The 18,252-nt window shown below is 45.5% G+C and overlaps 1 protein-coding gene across 4 annotated transcripts in view; it reads left to right on the top strand.

Annotated features, from left to right (window-relative positions):
* Nucleotides 1-15,964, top strand: part of LOC311578616 (uncharacterized protein) — a gene marked incomplete at its 5' end in the record, with an annotated part of 123,957 nt that extends 107,993 nt beyond the window's left edge. For 2 of the 4 annotated variants that reach the window (XR_014772903.1, XR_014772904.1), the window contains 2 exons: nucleotides 13,327-13,479; nucleotides 15,808-15,964. Of the gene's footprint in view, nucleotides 1-13,326; nucleotides 13,480-15,807 lie in introns of those variants that run through there. The other 2 variants (XM_084748583.1, XM_084748585.1) reach the window with 2 other exon arrangements.
* Between the last annotated feature and the right edge of the window lie 2,288 nt (nucleotides 15,965-18,252).

Genomic DNA, 18,252 nt, shown 5'->3' with positions numbered 1-18,252 from the left:
TCAAACTTGGGAGACTGAGGTGCTTGGTGGACGGTTTGCGTACTGTGTGTTCAGATGCTGATTTCTGTACCCGGAGATCTGGTTGTAGTCCGGACACCGGCATTGTCATTATTATTAAGACATCTCTTGTCTCTATGTTGTGCAAAAATTGTTCTCCATCACCTCTGATTGGTTAATAAAGAGCTGAACAGCCTATAGTGGGGTGAGGAGAGATAGAGATGGATAGATAGATAGATAGATGGATGGATAGATAGATGGATGGATGGATAGATGGATGGATAGATGGATGGATGGATGGATAGATGGATGGATGGATGGATGGATAGATAGATGTACGTGTCTATATATTAAGGCTCTTTCTCCGGAGGTGTGTGTGGGGAGTAAAACACAACAGAACAGAAGTGTTGTGCCTCTTCCCTGAGCCCTTCCCCATCTGCAGTTCTTGATGAGACGTCCGCTGTCATTCAGTTCTCCTGCCCTTGTTTTCTCCAGCTACTTGGGAGAATCTTCTCTTGGTTTTTACACTTTAGAAATTTAACCGTGCAGCTGGGCGGTGGTGGCGCACGCCTTTAATCTCAGCACTCGGGAGGCAGCAGTAGGTGGATCGCTATGAGTTCGAGGCCAGCCTGGTCTACAAAGTGAGTCCAGATAGCCAAGGCTACACAGAGAGACCCTGCCTCAGAAAACCAAAAAAAGGAAAGAAATTTAACCATGCTATGTCTTGCTGTGGATTTCTCTGGGCTTAACCTGTTTGGGAATTGCTTAGTCTCTTCAATCTACAGATTTGAGTCTTTTGCCAAAGTTTAGGGCATGGCACGCAGTCACTACTTAGGTACCGTCCATCCCACTTCTCTCTCTTTTTCCTTCAGGGACTCAATTTAGATATTTTTTTATAGTCCACCAGTCCTTGAATCTGTCCCCTTTCTTTTACAGTCTGTTCTTGGGCTGCTGTTAGGACTGAGAGATCTCTATTATTCTGTCTTCTGTTTGTCTGGTTCCATTTGCTGTCTCCATCCTGCTATTGTATCTATCAACTCCAGTCAATCTATCTTTAAATTCTGGAACTTACACTCCACTCCCCTTTATCACCGGTTTCTTTTCTGGGGGCTATTTGCTTTTGCATTTATTTCAAGCGTATTCACAGTTGCCTTGAAATCGCTGTTATATAATTATAACATCCCTGTCATCTGGGTGTTGGCATCAAGTGATGGCTCCCCCCCCCCACCCCCGTCCCCCATTAAACTTGAGATCATCTTGGTTCTTGGAATGGTGCATGAATTTCAATAAAAATTCTGGGCATTAAAATATTCCTAAGATGATATGGACCTATCTTTATCTCAGCTGGCTTTTTTCCGTTCATAGTTTTTTGTTTTGTTTTGGTTTTTGTTTGTTTGTTTGTTTTGTTTTGTTGTTTGTTTTTTTACAGGGAAAGTAGTACCTCCACATTGCTGCCAGGTAAAAGCAGACATCACGGCCCTCCACACAGTTGACCTCTGATTAATTCTCACTGCTCCTAACGGAGGGAAGACCCAGCTTCCCAGGCAGTCTCTGCTGCTGTTGAGATGGGAGGTGCCTTGTTCCCGTTAGAGGATGTAAAAGTCTGGACTCACCAGCAGGATGACAAGAGGCAGACCAGTTTTGCTGACTAAGCATAGAAGTGTAGGTTTCCCAGCTCTCCGGAGCAGTAGCACTGTGGGAGACTTTGAAGAACGTCTTACTTTGGCCCCTCTGACACAACACTGGTTAGTGAGTTGCCTCACAAGGTAGGGTTGCTGGCTCAAGGGAGGCAATATCTTTGCTACGGTGTTTGGCTGAAATAAAATAGTTACTGTCTATGCCACCGAACGTGGGCTGCTGTAACATAACACCATGGGCTGGAAATCTGGACCAGTTTAAACTATATCTGCTTACTGCTCACAGTTCTGGCCCCTTCTTTCAAAGCTACAAATCTCATGACGAGGACCTCACTCCACCTTAACTACCTCCCAAAGTCCTCTGCTCCAAGCAGCATCACACTGAGGGCCAGAGTTTGAGCATAGAAATTTTGAGGAGACATAATTCAGTGTAGAGCATTACCTAAAACTTTCCATCTTGCTAAAATGTCCTTTTCTTGGTGTTTTAGCTAATTTTGATAAGGCTCTTTACCTTTATTAGTGTTTCCAGGTGGCTGGCTCTTTTAATTACAAGTCTAAGAGTCAAAAAGAAGAGCCAAGAAATGGAATGTTTACCGTGAGTCTGGTGGTCCCCAGACACTCTCCCTCCTTTTCTCCACCTCTAGGAGTCTTCTTATGATTGTTTTGTATGTAGTATTGGCATTTATAATAGGAAAAGTGTGTGTGTGTGTGTGTGTGTGTGTGTGTGTGTGTGTGTGTGTAGGGGGAGGGAGGGAGGGATGGGAGGGAAAGAGAGAGAGGTGGAGAGAGAGAGAGAGAGAGAGAGAGAGAGAGAGAGAGAGAGAGAGAGAGAGAGAGAGACCCACTACTGAGCATCATCTACCAAGTAAGTTTTGGCTATCAGGGTTTCTCAGTGGCTCATAAACTTTAGTTGATACGTTTGTACACTTTTACACAACACATTGTATTTCTTGAAAAATAAAATTATATTCTGTCAAGAACCATGGGGAGGAGTGTGTAAACAAAATTGACTCTGCCCAGTGAATTAGAACACCAATTCTGGTGCATGATATTTCTTACGTACTTTGAAAATCCTGTCTGCAGAAAACTAAATTGGCATTTTATTTTTGGGAAACTCATATTTCTCATTCTATTTAATCTTACAGAGGCTTGAACTAAAATAGGGTGACCTTATTTGCCTAGAACAGTGGTTCTCATTGGCCTCCATAAATCTGGGGTGTATGTTCACAAAATAAAGCTATTTTGACAGTAATAAGATACAGTATGTCTTGTGCCTGTGGTAAATTTGCTCTGATTCCAAACAGTGATAGGTAAAAGTGCTGACACCTTAGCATGAACCAAGTTGTGGTACAGACCCATATATGAAACTTGCATGAATAACTATTGATTTAAGTAAATTGAAGACAAGCCACAGACTGAGAAAATATCTGCAAAACACACATCTTATAAAGTGTTAGTGCCTCAAATACTCAGGACTCTTAAAAACCAAATAATAACTCAATTAAATAACAGGTAAAAGATATAAACACCTTGCACTATGAAGTTTATATGAATGATCATTGATGAAACCACAAACTGAGAGAAAATATTTATAAAGCATGCATCTCATAAAGTATTGGTACCCAAATGTGCAAACAACTCTTTTGTTGTTGTTGTTTTGTTTTGTTTTTCTGAGACAGGGTTTTTCTGTGTAACAACAGCCTGGCCGTCATGGACTCGCTTTGTAGACCAGGCTGGCCTGGAACTCACAGAGATCTGCCTGCCTCGGCCTCCCTAGTGCTGGGATTAAAGGCGTGTACCACCACACCCCACACAAAGAATTCTTAAAACTTCACAACAACAAATAACCCAATTAAATAATAGGCCAAATTTGTTAATAAACACCTTACCCGTACATATGACAATGTACACACAAATGATGTTGGACATCATACACCATCAGAGAATCACACATTAAAAGTACAGTGAGATAGCACCACATATGAAATTAGAGTAACTAAAATCTATTTCATAATAATACCAAATGCTGGTAGGGATGTGAACAGTAAAAACTCAGTTAATGCTAGTGGTAATGCAGATACAACCACTTCAGAAAACAGTCTGACTGTGCCTGTGTGTGTGTGTGTGTGTGTGTGTGTGTGTGTGTGTGTCCATACCTGGCTGGCAGCTTATATCCTGACTTAAGGGAGAAGGGCTTTACTTCAGCTCACAGTTCAAGGGTACTGTCATGGCAGGGAAGTGACATCAAAGGTTGTTGAGGCAGCTGGCCACTTGGCCTCCACAGTCAAGAAACAGACAGTGAGGAATGCACTTTCTCCTTTTTATGCAGCTCAGAATCCCAATACAGAGAACTGAGTCCTCCACAGTGTGTGTAGGGCCATCCTACCTCAGTTGACCTAGCTAAACCTACTGGCATGCCCAGAGGCCCATCTCCCAGGTGATTTGAGCTATCGTCAAAATGACAACTGAAATGAAATATCACACCATGGACACATAAGGAAGAAAGAACCCTAAGGTGAACTGTGGGCTTTAATTTATAATATTGTATGAGTACTGGTCCATCAGTTGTAAGAAATGTACCACAACAGTAAAACTCTAGCTGGACTGGTGGAAAATGCCTGTATTCCCAGCACTCAGAAGGATGGGGAGTCTGTAGCCATCCTTGGCTACAAAGTGAGATTCTCTCTCAAGCAAATGATGGGGAGAGGTAGAAAGATTGCTCAGGGGGGTAAAGGCACTTGTCACCAACCTAAGGGCCTGCATTTGATCCCTGGGCCCCGAGTGCTGATAATAGAGAAGACGCCTGAAGTCTGACCTCCACATGCCTGTCGCCACTCCCCAGTGCTGGGATTACAAGTACAAGCCACTGTACCTGGCTTTGTTTGTTTGTTTGTTTGTTTTTGTTTTTCAAGATGAGGTCTCAGTACTAGCTTTGGCTGTCCTGGAACTCGCTCTGTAGACTAGAGGCTGGCCTCGAACTCACGGATATCTGCCTGTCTCTGCCTCCTGAGGGCTGGGATTAAATGTCACTATGCCTGACTATGCCTGGCTCTTTCATGTGAATTCTGAAAATCAAACTCCAGCCCTCAGGTTTGCACAGTGACCACTTTGCCCACTGAGTTTTATTGTTATAACTAATTTCCTATACAGTAAATACAGCTATACAGAATCTACATGAACAAAAATCCTTTAGTGTCTTCTTTTTTTTTTTTTAAGTATAAAGGAGGCCCAAGATCAAAAAGTTTGGGAACTACTGCTCTTGGTCAGTGTGGTTAGTTAAACTTTCAGGTCCTTTTTAGACAATTTAACAAGTGAGCCACTCATAGCAACTGCATCCACTGAAAAGCTGCCAGTATCCAGAAAGTGAGCGTCAGGCTGACCAGTCCATCTCAGAATTCTTTCCCCCTCCCCCCCCCTACCAAGTATGAATTTGAAATGTGTTCAATTTTATTCTTCCGTTATCTTCCTTTAAAATGAAACATTTCAAAAAATATATTTTAAAACATGAAGGTAAATTTAAAAAAAAACAGTGAAGTCAAATTTATATCGTGGAAACATAAGGCTTGCTATTACAGCTTTTAATGGCAGATAGTTTACAATAAACATTGGGTTTAGCCTGGCAGGAAATAGTCACAGACAGGAGGTAATTACTTGTCCATCTCCAATCCTCAGAAACTCTGGACTCCCTCCAGTTGAATAATTCAGATCTGCCAACTGTCACTCATTGCTTTTTGTTGTTGTTGTTGTTGTTTTAATTAAATTGAAAGGAGGAAAAAAAAAAAGGAACAAGAGCTAAACCTCCCTTTGAAATGCATCAAAATGCCACGGAAGGATAAATCCTTGACCTACCTTTTACAGTGTCTTTATCAACCTCGAGTAGGTGCAAATGGAATGTGTGTGCACATGCCTGGAGGGCTGACTGCCAGCAGATCTCTGTATTACCGGGCTTCCAGAAACAGTGCAAAGAGGCAGCCCCGTCCCCGTGCAGATAGGCCTGCAAATGGACCTTTTAGCAGGGCCTTGCATCATCTCATACAAAACAGTAAATACACCCAAACAGAGAAAAAGAGAGGAGCGAAATTATGCAAAAATTCTGTTGTTAAGATATGTGGGCAGAGCAGCTCAAAATAGAAACCCAACAGCTTTCCAATGACTTGAAGGGTTTAGATAAAGAAAATATAATCACTCTAATTCTTGTTTAATCCTTCCTCTGGCTTTTTTTTTTTTTTTTTTTAATTTTTGGTCAGAAACTGTCACCCACCTCTGCTTACTTGAGGGTGGTGGAACTAGTCAGAGAAATGTGCTGTCATTAGAGTCTCGACAGCACACGTTCTAATTTTAGAGTCTTTACATTTAAAAAAAGAACCGTGGCAGAATTCAAGGTCATGTGTAAGGAGAGAAAGCTGACACTCACACTGTATGTTATGCGCCTCTGGTATGGTTCAGCAATGATTGTTGTTTACGCTTGCTGTAATGTGTATTTCATATTACAGGGTAATTCAGCATCAGTTCCAGCTGTTAACTAGAAAGGTTTACCTATTATTCATTGATACCTTAGATTAACTCAAGTCAGGGCCTCTCGGTGGCATGCTGGGTACTTACTTATACAGGCGTTTCTTATTAAAATAAACATGTATGTAAGCCTACTTTTGATTTATCATTTCCCTGACTAAGGGACTGTGTCGGGGCCACAACAGAAACTTCCACTTTATTGTACAGTGTATTTAAACAATTTTTCTTTACAGCTGTGTTTAATGAGATTAGTGTCCGTGCTGACGTTAGAGAGTCTGACTCATTTGATGCTCAAAAAGAACTTAAAAATAAATTAATCGACATCTCAAGAACTGCAGACAAACCTCATTTTAATTTCCTTATGAACATGTGTGGTACCTCCTAGGGGCTGCAGCCGAAAGCTGTGATGAAGTGGGGAGCGAGCTTATGGATACGCTTTAGAAGGAGAGCTGAGAGGCCAGCGCTGCTGTGCCATTTCACTCCTGGTACTAATGCTGTGAGTATTCATCAGTCAGCCTCATGGGGCCTAGGGCAGCAGTGGATCCACTGGAAGCAACAGAACTTAGTGACAGGGCTGGGGAGATGGCACATCCAATAAGCACTTGCCTCATAAACACAAGCAACCTCGGAAATCCTTAGAACCCACATAAAAAAATAAAATAAAAACAAAAAGCCAGGCGTGGTGGTGCAGGCTCCTAATCCCTGGGCTGAGGAGGCAGACCAGGCAGGTGGATCTTGCTGGCAGCTGCCTTAGCCTGACCAGAGTGAGCCACAGGCCAGTGAGAGGCCTGACCAAAGCAACCAAGCAAACAGAAGAAGCTGAGGTGGATGGCTCTTGGGGAATGGCACCCAAGGCTTCTGGCCTCTACACACACTTGCACACACGTGTACCCGCAGGAACATGAGCACACATGCACACACTCCTCGGTGATGAATATGAAGAAGCCCGGGACTACCTCAGGTATACGTTGAAGATTCCTACACAGAATGTAGTTCATGAGTCTCCTTTCTTTGATGCTGACAGTGTTTTCCTAAAAACTGAAAATATTCACATAGCATATTTCAGAAAACAAAAGCAACCAAAACCCCACATTTCTATCTCCTCTGCATGTGCGGAAGATGTGGCCATACTAGAGCTGCCACAGCTCACTAAATGACAAGGGGGTCAGCAACTGGCCAGGCTGCTCCCCTCCCTGAAACACACCCAGCCAGTCATCACCTAGCCCGCCTTTCTGGACACAGTACCCGAAGGTTCCGGGCAGGGAATGGCCCATGACCCAGGAAGTAATCTCACTGTGTCTTTGAGGGTGAGATGGAATAGAAAAGAGTGTCAGGCTTCCGGGCCTGCTCTGCTCCCTCCAAAGCTGGGGACCTGAAGTGAGTTACGTAAGTCAGCCTCTAAACTTGAGGGACATTTCTGCAGTGTGTGTGTGTGTGTGTGTGTGTGTGTGTGTGTGTGTGTGTGTGATACACGTGTGCAGGTGCATGTGTGTACAGAGGCCAAAAATACCTGTTAGATAGGCATCCACTCTCCAGTTTGGATCTTGAGACAGGATCTCTCACGGAAGCTGGAGCTCACTGTATCAGGTAGGCTAGCTGGGCAGTGAGCTCTGGGACCCACCTATCTCTGCCTCCCTCGGGATGGAATTATGAACACATGCCCCCATGCCTACATAGGTGACGTTTTACCAACCGAACCATGTCCCCAATCCTGTTTCTGCTCTTACAGCCCAAGCTGTCCATTAGAATCACCTGGAAGACTTATGTGGCCTCACCCCTGCTCAGGGCCAGTGTGTCCGATTCTTTGAGAAGTCCAGGCATCGGTACCTTGTGAATGTTCACTAAGGGACTAACACACAGACAGGGGGGAAGGCATGACTTAATAGATCACAGAGATTCCTTCCCCTCCCCCCAGTTCTGTGGTCTTCAGAGCTTGAAAGCAAGTGCCAGAAAACCAGACTAGCTGTTCGCACTGGCATTAGCTCATCTGTCAGAATGCCAGCAAAGAATGAGTGTTTTACACACACACGTACACACAAACACACACACACACAAACACACACAGCACGGACATAGCTCTGTGTGTGTGTGTGTGTGTGTGTGTGTGTGTGTGTGTGTGTGTGTGTGTGTATGTGCACGCGCCATGGTACTAATGTGGAAGTCAGACAACCTTGGGTGTCAGCCCTCACCTTCCAGCATGTTTTGCTTTGTTTTTTGACGGTCTCTTATTGTTCATTGCTGCATATACCATGTTATCTCACCCACACGTTTCCAGCAATTCTCTTGTCTGCTTCCCGTCTCCTGAGGGACACAGAGGGATCGAAGACCCATGCACCACCACATCCAGCTTTTCACATGGGCTCCCGGAATCCAAACTCAGGTGACCAGGCTTTGCTTGCAGCAGATGCTTTTCTCGCTGAGCCATCTCCTCAGCCTCTGACACAAATTCTTGCTATGTAGTCCAAACTGACCTCAAACTCCCAATGTAGCTCAGGCTAGCCTGGAACTAGCCTCTGCCTCTGGAGTGCTGAGATTACAGGCATGCACCACCATGTCTTGTTTTTTTTTTTTTTCCTTTCATATATTTTAAATCATCTGTAGCATTCATAGGATATCTAGTACAACGTAAGTGCGGCAGGCATGGCTGCTAAATTGTTATTGTTTAAAGAATAATTACAAGAAAACTGTCTACATGTCCAGTATAGATGCATCAAAATATATTTTCCACCTGGGGCTGGATGTAGCTCAGCTGATGAAGTGCTTGCCTAAGAACCGGGAGGCCTTGGGCTTGATTCCCAGTACTGTAGAAACCTAGCCTAGTGGCACACACCGATAATCCCAGCACTCTAAGGGCAGAAAGATTAGAAGTTCAAAGTCACCTTCAGCTACATAGCAAGTTCAAGGCCAGCCTGGGTTACATGACACTTTGTCTAAAAAAGAAAAAAAAAAAAAAAATATATATATATATATATATATATATATATATATCTCACATATATTACACATATATTTTGTAAAAATACATCCATCCATACACACATATACATATGTACATTATATATGTGTGTGTGTGTACACACATATATAATTTCCATCTGTGGTAAGCTAGTTAAGCCATTGACTACACTTGATGTGTACACACAGTCTTGCATACCCAAATAAAGTATGGGGTGGGGGTGGGGAGGGAAACAATCCTATGGAGGGCTATCAGCGCTTCTCCCTTCTTTCCAACATCCAGGAGGAGTGTGATTTTGGCACTTCTACCTGTTTTCACACTTCCCACATCCACAGGCTCACTTCGACAGTCCTGTCCTTAAATAGGAACCTACAAACACTAAACAAAGAGCTAAATTAGAAGATGCCTTCGGGGAGGACAGCGTCTAATTGTGTCATCCAGCAACTGTGCTGTCACTGGTACTCTCCACGGCTTCAAAGCAGTTGTTTCTCCAGCCTGGGGGGCGGGGGGTCTCCATCCTGGCTCCCACCCTGACCTTATCAAGCAGCCACAATGGAAGGCAGGGAGGGACAGCCTGTCAGGCTGAGTTCTGTGGAAACAGGGCCAGCTCCAAAGGCAGAGAAAACAGGCTACAGTCCAGGATATATGGATGGGGTGCCAGGAGCCTCCAGCTTTCGCAGGAACCCTCCCTTAGGCAAAAGAGCGCTAGACGCCCTGATGTGTGCGCATGCTCAGGGTGCCCTCTATTGTGGGGGGTGGGGGTGGGGTTAGGGGGTTGGGGGTGGGGGTGAGGGGAAAACGCTGGCTGACTACATGTGGCCGCCCTAGGCTGCTTCTGATAAAAACTGTTCAGGGGTTTCCGCCAGACAGGGAAGGAAATGGGCGCAAAGACTGGCAGGGACGGAGACTAATGCCACCCAGCTCGTGGACTAGCCAATGTCTGGCACCGCTGAGAAATGTTTCCGTGGGAAGGGAGCTACCCACCCGCAGGCACTGTGGCAGGCCTGGAGGCCCTTCCGCTGTCCCTTGCACCGTGAGAACCTTCCCGTTGGTCCTGTCTTCCTCTTCCCTCCCCGAGTCCCACACCTACCTCCATTGTAGAGCTGACTCCAAGGTCTTATTTGTCTCCCTTCCTTCCCCCACAAACACAAAGGCTACATCTTAGTCCATCTGCGAGGCCTAGGGCTTGGCCCTGGAGTCCTTATAAACATCTGACGACCGGGTACACCCATAGGCCTTTCCCTGCATTTGGGGGTGGGGGGGAGGGAATACCAAAAGAATGTCACCCTGCCGCGGCACTCAAGTGAAGGAGGTTACAAACCTCAGCGTCAAACTAGGCATTTCCAAACTCTAGTATATTTTAAACAAAGATAAAGGAAGAGAGGTGTGGGGCATGTTGGGACATGAAGATACTACACACACACACACACACACACACACACACACACACACACACACACACACACCTATTTAGATGTTGCCAGAATGTTGCCCCTGCCCTCGCCTGGGTGCTTGTGTGCCTGCCTCACTGTTTTACCCTCAGAACAAGGGATCTCTGTGAAAAAGATCATTAGGTTGACTTGTTTTGCTTTATAATAAAGAAAAAGCAAAACGTAGCAAAACTTTTTGCCACAATCGGAGGGTTATCATAATTTAAAAAAAAAAAAAACCTCAACAACAAAACAGAATGACCTATCAGTTTCCCAGCATTTGAGATAATGCTGCAAATGTATGCCCCCCGGGAACCAGAAAGCTTAGGGTTCCAGCAACAGTTGTGTGGCCTTGGATAAGGAATACAGGGGGACTCTTTGTCCTCTGGCTGTGTCAGTGTATTAAAGAGAGATAATGGTATATTCAGTGGGTATGAGAAAAGCTTAACATTAGTCTGCACGGAGCTCTTTGAAATGCATGAAGGGCATCACAGTGTCTCAATTCAACACTTGTCCTAAAGTCCACTCAGAGCCCTTGTTTGAGCATTTGTAAAAATCTCTGCATGGATGTGGTGTACACACACACACACACACACACACACACACACACACACACACACTTTAAATGGCCTAATTGCTTTTAAATTTTTTCAGTAAACACACTGGAATGATTATGAGGCATCTGTGCAGTGTCCTGACTGCAAGTCTGCCACGATAAGAGCTATTTGAGAAATGAAATCACATCAATGAAAGAACAGCAATGAGTCAATTGATGAAATATTGCATTAGTGGTGGCCTCTGACCCATACGATGCCAACCAAATGCTTTTTCCTTTCTCTGTAATTTAATCATTTTTCAATTAGATTAATTTCTTTAAAACCACACAGATAAGCCACTTGTGTTACACACCACACCACACACACACACACACACACACACACACACACACAGGGATGTAGATAAAATAAAGGACACAGTACAGTTGTATGTGACTTTCTACCGCTTTATTTGGGGCTGAGTACCCTCTTGTTTTCTTTTTTCCCTGTCTGACAAGAATTTTTCCAAAACTTCTTATTAAAGTGTAAAATCAAGGGAACCCTTCCTCCCTTCCCCCCCCCCCCAAAAAAACCTCAAGGCAAAGACCCAGCTACCACAATATGAAAGCCTGTGGCCAGGAGAGGCCCCACAGTACGGCTGCTGGACACATAGACCGGCTGTTTTGAAAACATTGTTTTAATGCAGACTAAACCAGCTGGAAGGTGATTTTGTGAGGGTTGTTGACAGGCCCGCCCCACACGCCTGTGCTCGGGCTTGCTGAGAGAGTGTGCTCCACACACATCCAGGAATTTGTTTGAGGACAGAGCGTGGTTAAGTCATGTTTTAAGAATGTTCTCTCATTATCCTGACTCAGAGGGTGAAGTGAGCCACAGAAGAGATGTACAGTGATACCTTCTGTTCTGTCTGGTTTTCAAGAACTGCCTTCCACAGTGCAGAGGACAGAAGGCTCACATCACTCACCCGAGGTTACCTCATTCACGGAAGTTAACCCTGTCACGACTTTGTCACAAATCTGGAGAAAGACTGACTGCTTTTCCAGACTTGCTTGACACCCCTGACCTGGGGGGGGGGGCTAGACTGAGGAGGGTGGGGAGGAGGGAGAGAGAATTGGGAAGAGGTGAAAGAAGCAGAGAAAGGATTCGGTGGAAGGAGAAAACCAATTACTAAAATCTACAAAACCAGCCAAGAAATTTGTTTGGGAAAGAGAAATCTAAGATCTGTGGTTTGGCAAGTAACCCTGACTTGTGATGAGAAAGGCAGAAAAGAAAGGGGAAACAGGGATGCGGAGGGGAGGGGAAAGGGCACAGAGGAACGCAAGCCAGAGATCAGTAAAGGGGAGGTGGGGGGTGGGGAGAGAAGAGGACGTCAAAGCAGTGAGAGCCAGCACACACCACAGCATCCTCAGAAGGGCCTTGGAGGGTTGGAGTGTTCCTGTGTGCAAGCATGAGGGCGTGAGTTCAGATCCCCAGCACCCACGTTAAAAACATCTAGACAGGCAACGTGTGCCTATGATCCTAGCACTGGGAGGTGACACAGGAAGCTCCCATCTAGCTGAATCGGTAAACTCAAGGTTCAGTGAGAGCCCAGTCTCAGAAAACAGAGCGTAGAAGTCACTCAACGGTGAAGACCTTCCCCAATGTGCAGGAAGCCTGGGTTCAATCACCACCTTACCACAAACTGGGGCAGGTAGTGAACATTGATAATCCCAGTACTTGGGATCAGAAGGATCAGAAGTTCAATGTCACACTCAGCGACACAGCAAGTTTGAAGGCAGACTGGGATACATGGGGTTCTGTTTAAAAAAACAAACAAACAACATTTTAAGAGAATAACTAAGGAAGCTATCCAATGACACCTGGCTTACACACACAGATATATACACACACACACACGCACACACATACACACACACACACACACAAATATGACAAGGATAGGCTATAAGGAGAGGCTGGGAGTTAAAAATCAGAGCCGGGTGTGGTGGTGCATGCCTTTAATCCCAGCACTCAGGAGGCAGAGGCGGGCGGATCTCTGAGGTCTACAAAGCAAGTCCAGGACAGCCAAGGCTACACAGAGAAACCCTGTCTGGAAAAACCATAAAACAAACAAAACAAAACAAAACAAAACGAATCAGGATACAGTAGCTGCAGCGCAGGACATAGGGTTGTGTGTTCGTGTCCTCGAGCTCGGAGACGATGACTTATCTAATGACTTCTCCTTGGCCGTCTTTTCTCAGGTCACTTTGACACACACTTTGCTTAAATGTCAATTTGAAGTTTCCTTAAAGACTGGGCTAGGAATCCTGAGGTCATAACTACCATTTCTGGTGATGAGCTTCCTCACCAGTCTAAACGGACCGCCGCACCTGAAAGGTCGGAAATGCACACAGGTGAGCACAAATGCATTCATGAAAACGCCGAGGCACACAAACGGTTAAAAATAATGGCTCAGAGAAGGGAAGAAAAGTAACCCACTGTGTGAAGAGCTTAGGGATGCCATTCATTGGTGCAGTGCCTTCCCTAGTGAAGGCTTTCCCAGACGAAAGGCCTTGGGTCAGTCTCCGGACCAGAACAGAGTGGGGCTAGGGACAGCGGAGACCAGAACAGAGTGGGGCTAGGGACAGCGGGGACCAGAACAGAGTGGGGCTAGGGACAGCGGGGACCAGAACAGAGTGGGGCTAGGGACAGCGGGGACCAGAACAGAGTGGGGCTAGGGACAGCGGGGACCAGAACAGAGTGGGGCTAGGGACAGCGGGGACCAGAACAGAGTGGGGCTAGGGACAGCGGGGACCAGAACAGAGTGGGGCTAGGGACAGCAGGGACCAGAACAGAGAGAATCCTGATGGCCTGAGTTCAAACTCCCAAAAGTTGTCCTCTGACTTCCACATCTAGATGCTGTGACACACACATATCCGTGCCCGCATTCGTGCACACGAGCACATGCACACATACTAAATAAACAAATAAAGATAACATTTTAAAAGAAACAAACAAGGCCGGGTGGTGTTGGTGCATGCCTTTAGTACCAGCACTTGGGAGGCAGAGGCAGGCAGCTCCCTGTGAGTTCGAGGCCAGCCTGGTCTACAAAGTGAATCCAAGACAGCCAAGGCTACACAGAGAAAACCCTGTCTCGGAAACAAACAAACAAACAAACAAAAAGAAAAAAACTAAAACAAACAAACAAACAACAACAACAACAACAAACCTAAAAACCTCTCCCACGGCTTTCTGTGGTGTTGAGAATACAATCCAGCCCCATCTCTCAGAGCCTCATCCCTTTCTCCTCACAGTGGTCCTCCAGCTGCACAGCTTCCCTTTGGTCCCTCCATCCCTAAGCTCTCTTTTTCTTGGAGACGGTCCCAGTCTCATCCTCTCCGCCCCTGGAGTCCTCTTTCTCGTCCCTTAGGCCTCACTCAGAGAAACCACCTTCAGCCACCCCCCCACCCCCCCACCCCCCCACCCCCCCACCCCCGCCCAGACAGCTTCCCACTCTGCCCAGCACGACCCCAGCATTCCCTCTCCCTCCTCCCTGGTAGCAAATACTATTTACCACCTGTTGGTATTTATTGATTTGTCTGGACATAGGTTGTCTTTGACACTTACAGCCAGCCGCTCAATGATTATTTGCCGATTAAAACAAACACATTTGGTATCCACAGCTTTGAGCATTGGCGGCAGGCTCCAATAACCCAACTTTATTATGTCTCTTCCTGCTCCTGGCTACCCCAAGGCTAGTTTCTACCTGTACCTGGAAGACATTTGTGCTGCCTGAAAACACCCTAAGCCCAGGTGAATCACAGCCATGCTCAGGCCGGGAAGAGGCAATGCAATAAAGAAAGAAATCAGAGTGAGTCATCTGTGGCATTGTAGACAGGCAGAGAAGAGCTAAAGAAAGATTTCTAGGCTGTGGGGTAAGGGGAGGATGGTTCAGTGGGTAAAATCACTTGCTGGGTAAGCCTGAGGTCCTCGGTTTGAATTTCCAGAACCCATATAAAGCCAGATACAGTAATGCATGCTGTAATCCCAGTGCTTCTAAGGTGAGATAGGAGGCAGGCATGGGGGGGGATGCTTGAAAAACCCTTGCTCCAGCCTAGGCGCTACAGAAACCCTTGCGCCTGGTATACTAAGAAGTGAACAAGAGACCCAGCTTCAAACAAGACGGAATGTGAGGACCACTTCCCGGGATTGTCCTTCATCCTCCACACACGAGCCATGGCACATTACAGTCACACACACAAGAATATGCATCACATTCATACATGCATAAAATATAAATATTTATATTTATATGCCATAAAATAAAAATAATGGTAATAAAAAGACAGGATGCCAAGTGCTAGAGGTGCTTTACGTCAGAGGTGAATATCATCCGAGTGTTCCCCCACGCTATCCCTGGGAGAGTGGAGGGCACACCACAGAGCTAAAGCTCCATGAAGCAAGCATCTCAAGACAAGTGCTTAGAAATAAGGCTGTCCCGCCCTCTCCTCTGCCCTGTCTGATTTTTGCAGCTCTGGTTTTCTTCACTTGTTCCGCACTTTTGCCCAATTAAAATCCCATAGTATAGCTCACCACAGCCAGGATGTGCTTGGCCCTTGTGTTCCCTGCCTTCTTGATAAGCGTCTCTTTTGTTGGTTTGCTTTGTTTGGCCTGAGCACTTATTTGTCCAGAAACATATTTAATACTCACATGGTATTCTTTCTTTTCTTTCTTTCCCACAGCTCTGGAGATAGAACCCAGGACCTTGCACGCACTGGGCAAGCAGTCTACTGCTAATCTACACTGTTATTCCCATGTGGGATCCCTGCTGCTCCCGTAGCTTCTGAGGGCTCAGCCTTACACAGGGCAGGGCTTGCCGATCAGCCCGCAACTTGCACTCTTGGGTAAGTATGTATGGCCTGAGTTTATCCAAAGGCCAAGAAAATCAGATATTCCTTCTGGACAGAAGTCAAATTCTTTTCTTTGGGAACGATTCTTCAGAAATAATTTTTTTTAAAAAAAGCAATATATGTTTTCAGAGTTCTTCCTATCCTACATCAGAGGCATTAATTGCCATAATGAAAGGTTCTGAATACTCCAAATCTTCCAAAATAGATAAAAAGCAATAAAAGGTTGATGAACTTCCGAGAAGCAGTTCAGCACTAGGGGCTCTAAGCCCGCTAACGAATCTATCCCCTCTTTGTAAGACAGCACAACAGACCAGCTACGATTCCAACAGAGAAAAATTCTAAGAGCCCTTCTAAAGGACATGCTTTGTTAAGAAATTAATTGTAGGGAGTCTGCCAGTCCCTAACAGAGTCCACTTTATTCCACAGAAGAATTGGATCGGGAACATCTGATCTTTGAAAACCCAAGCGGCATTACTAAATTTCATATCGTTCATGGATGGCTGCAAGCCTCAAACAAGATCCACCCTCCCCATTAGAGATGAGGTCATAATAAAAGGGTCTCTGAAATGCAGCCTAAAGCTTAAGCCTCAGAGATAATAGTGATGTTTTAAAGACATAATGAGCCTTTGAAGGTTTTCTTTGAAGTTGTGGGTGATGTACCTTTGGGTGTCCTCAGCCTTCAGGGAGAATGAAATGGACACATGTGATGTCACCAATGGCCATAGGCACCCTGTACTGGGCAGTAACTTAGGAGCTGGGCCTTCGGCATCTCATTCCTTCTCACAGCACGCTGTTGAGGAAGCCTGGGTTATTTTTCTCCTAACCACGGGGATCTTGAAGCTTGAAGAGTGATAAAAGCTATTTGTTATCACTCAGCAAATGCCACAGCTAGGAATGTAAACCTCAGTCTTCTTGAAGCCATACTATGCTTCTGACAGAAAAAAGCTGGGAGAGAAATGCCCCTGTGAGGCTGAGCCAGAACTGAAGCACTGTGTCCTAAAGTTCCCGGAAAGCTCTGGAGAGGAACGGACCAATCAGTTATCAGGTGGCAATCTCCCTGGGTAGGAGGAGCTTATTCCTCAAGGTCTCCTCGCGCCCCTGGATAAACCCTTTAAGAACACACAATTTCCTTACATCTAATTGAATATGCACCAAGCCTTCTGATCTTCAGTTCAGTCTCCTGGGGAGTGAGCACCTCGCATGCTTACGTGGGTCAATTCCTAAAATGATTGACTCTTAATTGGGGGTGGGGGCGGGGAGAAAGGATTTCTGGGGCTGGGGAGATAGCTCTGTCAATAAAGTGCTAGCTTCACGCTTGTGAGGATCTGAGTTCAGTTCTCCAGAACACATATGAAAAGCAGCACAGCGGTCCATCTTGTCATCCCAGTGACAAAAGTCACAGTGGTCATTAATTGTCATCCCAGCAAAGGTGACTTGGGAGAAGACTGCCAAATCCCCGGAGCTTACTGGCTAGCTAGCCTCACCTACTTGGCAAAGTTCTAGGCCAGTGGGAGACATGGTCTCAAATGAAATGTAGATGGCACCTGAGGAATGACACCGGAAGTTATTCTCTCTCTCTCTCTCTCTCTCTCTCTCTCTCTCTCTCTCTCTCTCTCTCTCTCTCTCTCTCACATACACACACACACACACACACACACACACACACACACACACACACACACACGTAACTAACTGTACCTCTGCATGCATCCTCGCACAGATGTGTAGAGGGCACAAGGCCCTTGCTACAGATAAGCACTGGGGAAAGCAGGAATGTTAAACAGGCAGGCTTGTGTCTTCAATGGAAGAGAACCTGATTCCAGTCCAGAAGGCTGGGAGTGGTGCTGTCTATAGGGCCAGGCCTCACTGGAGTCCCCCAGACTGTTACGTGGATCCCAGACACTTCCTCCTTTATTTTGAGCATGGTTTCTCAGTCACTAGAACACATCTTTAAGGGAGATGTCACCCGTACTTTTTAGCTTGGTGACCTCTACCTTATCTATATGACTGAGACAACACCTGATCCTGGAGTTACAGAGCTAATCTTCATAGAAGAGGTCACATGTACTTTGTAACAAAGCCTTAAGCTTTGTTACGCACATGGGATCATTGTTATCCAGAAACTTTTTTCTCAAAACTGTACTGTGCTTAAATATGTCTAAAATAAACTGCCCAGTGTCAGATTCTAGAAGTTTGAACCAGCACCTAAGTCATGCTGAACCAGAGTTCTTTTTTTTTTTTTTTTTTTTGGCTGTCCTGGATTCACTTTGTCGACCA

Source organism: Acomys minous (genome assembly GCF_964271855.1).
Source record: "Acomys minous genome assembly, chromosome: 12".
Classification (NCBI taxonomy): domain Eukaryota; kingdom Metazoa; phylum Chordata; class Mammalia; order Rodentia; family Muridae; genus Acomys; species Acomys minous.
This window is presented reverse-complemented; position numbering and strand designations above follow the sequence as displayed.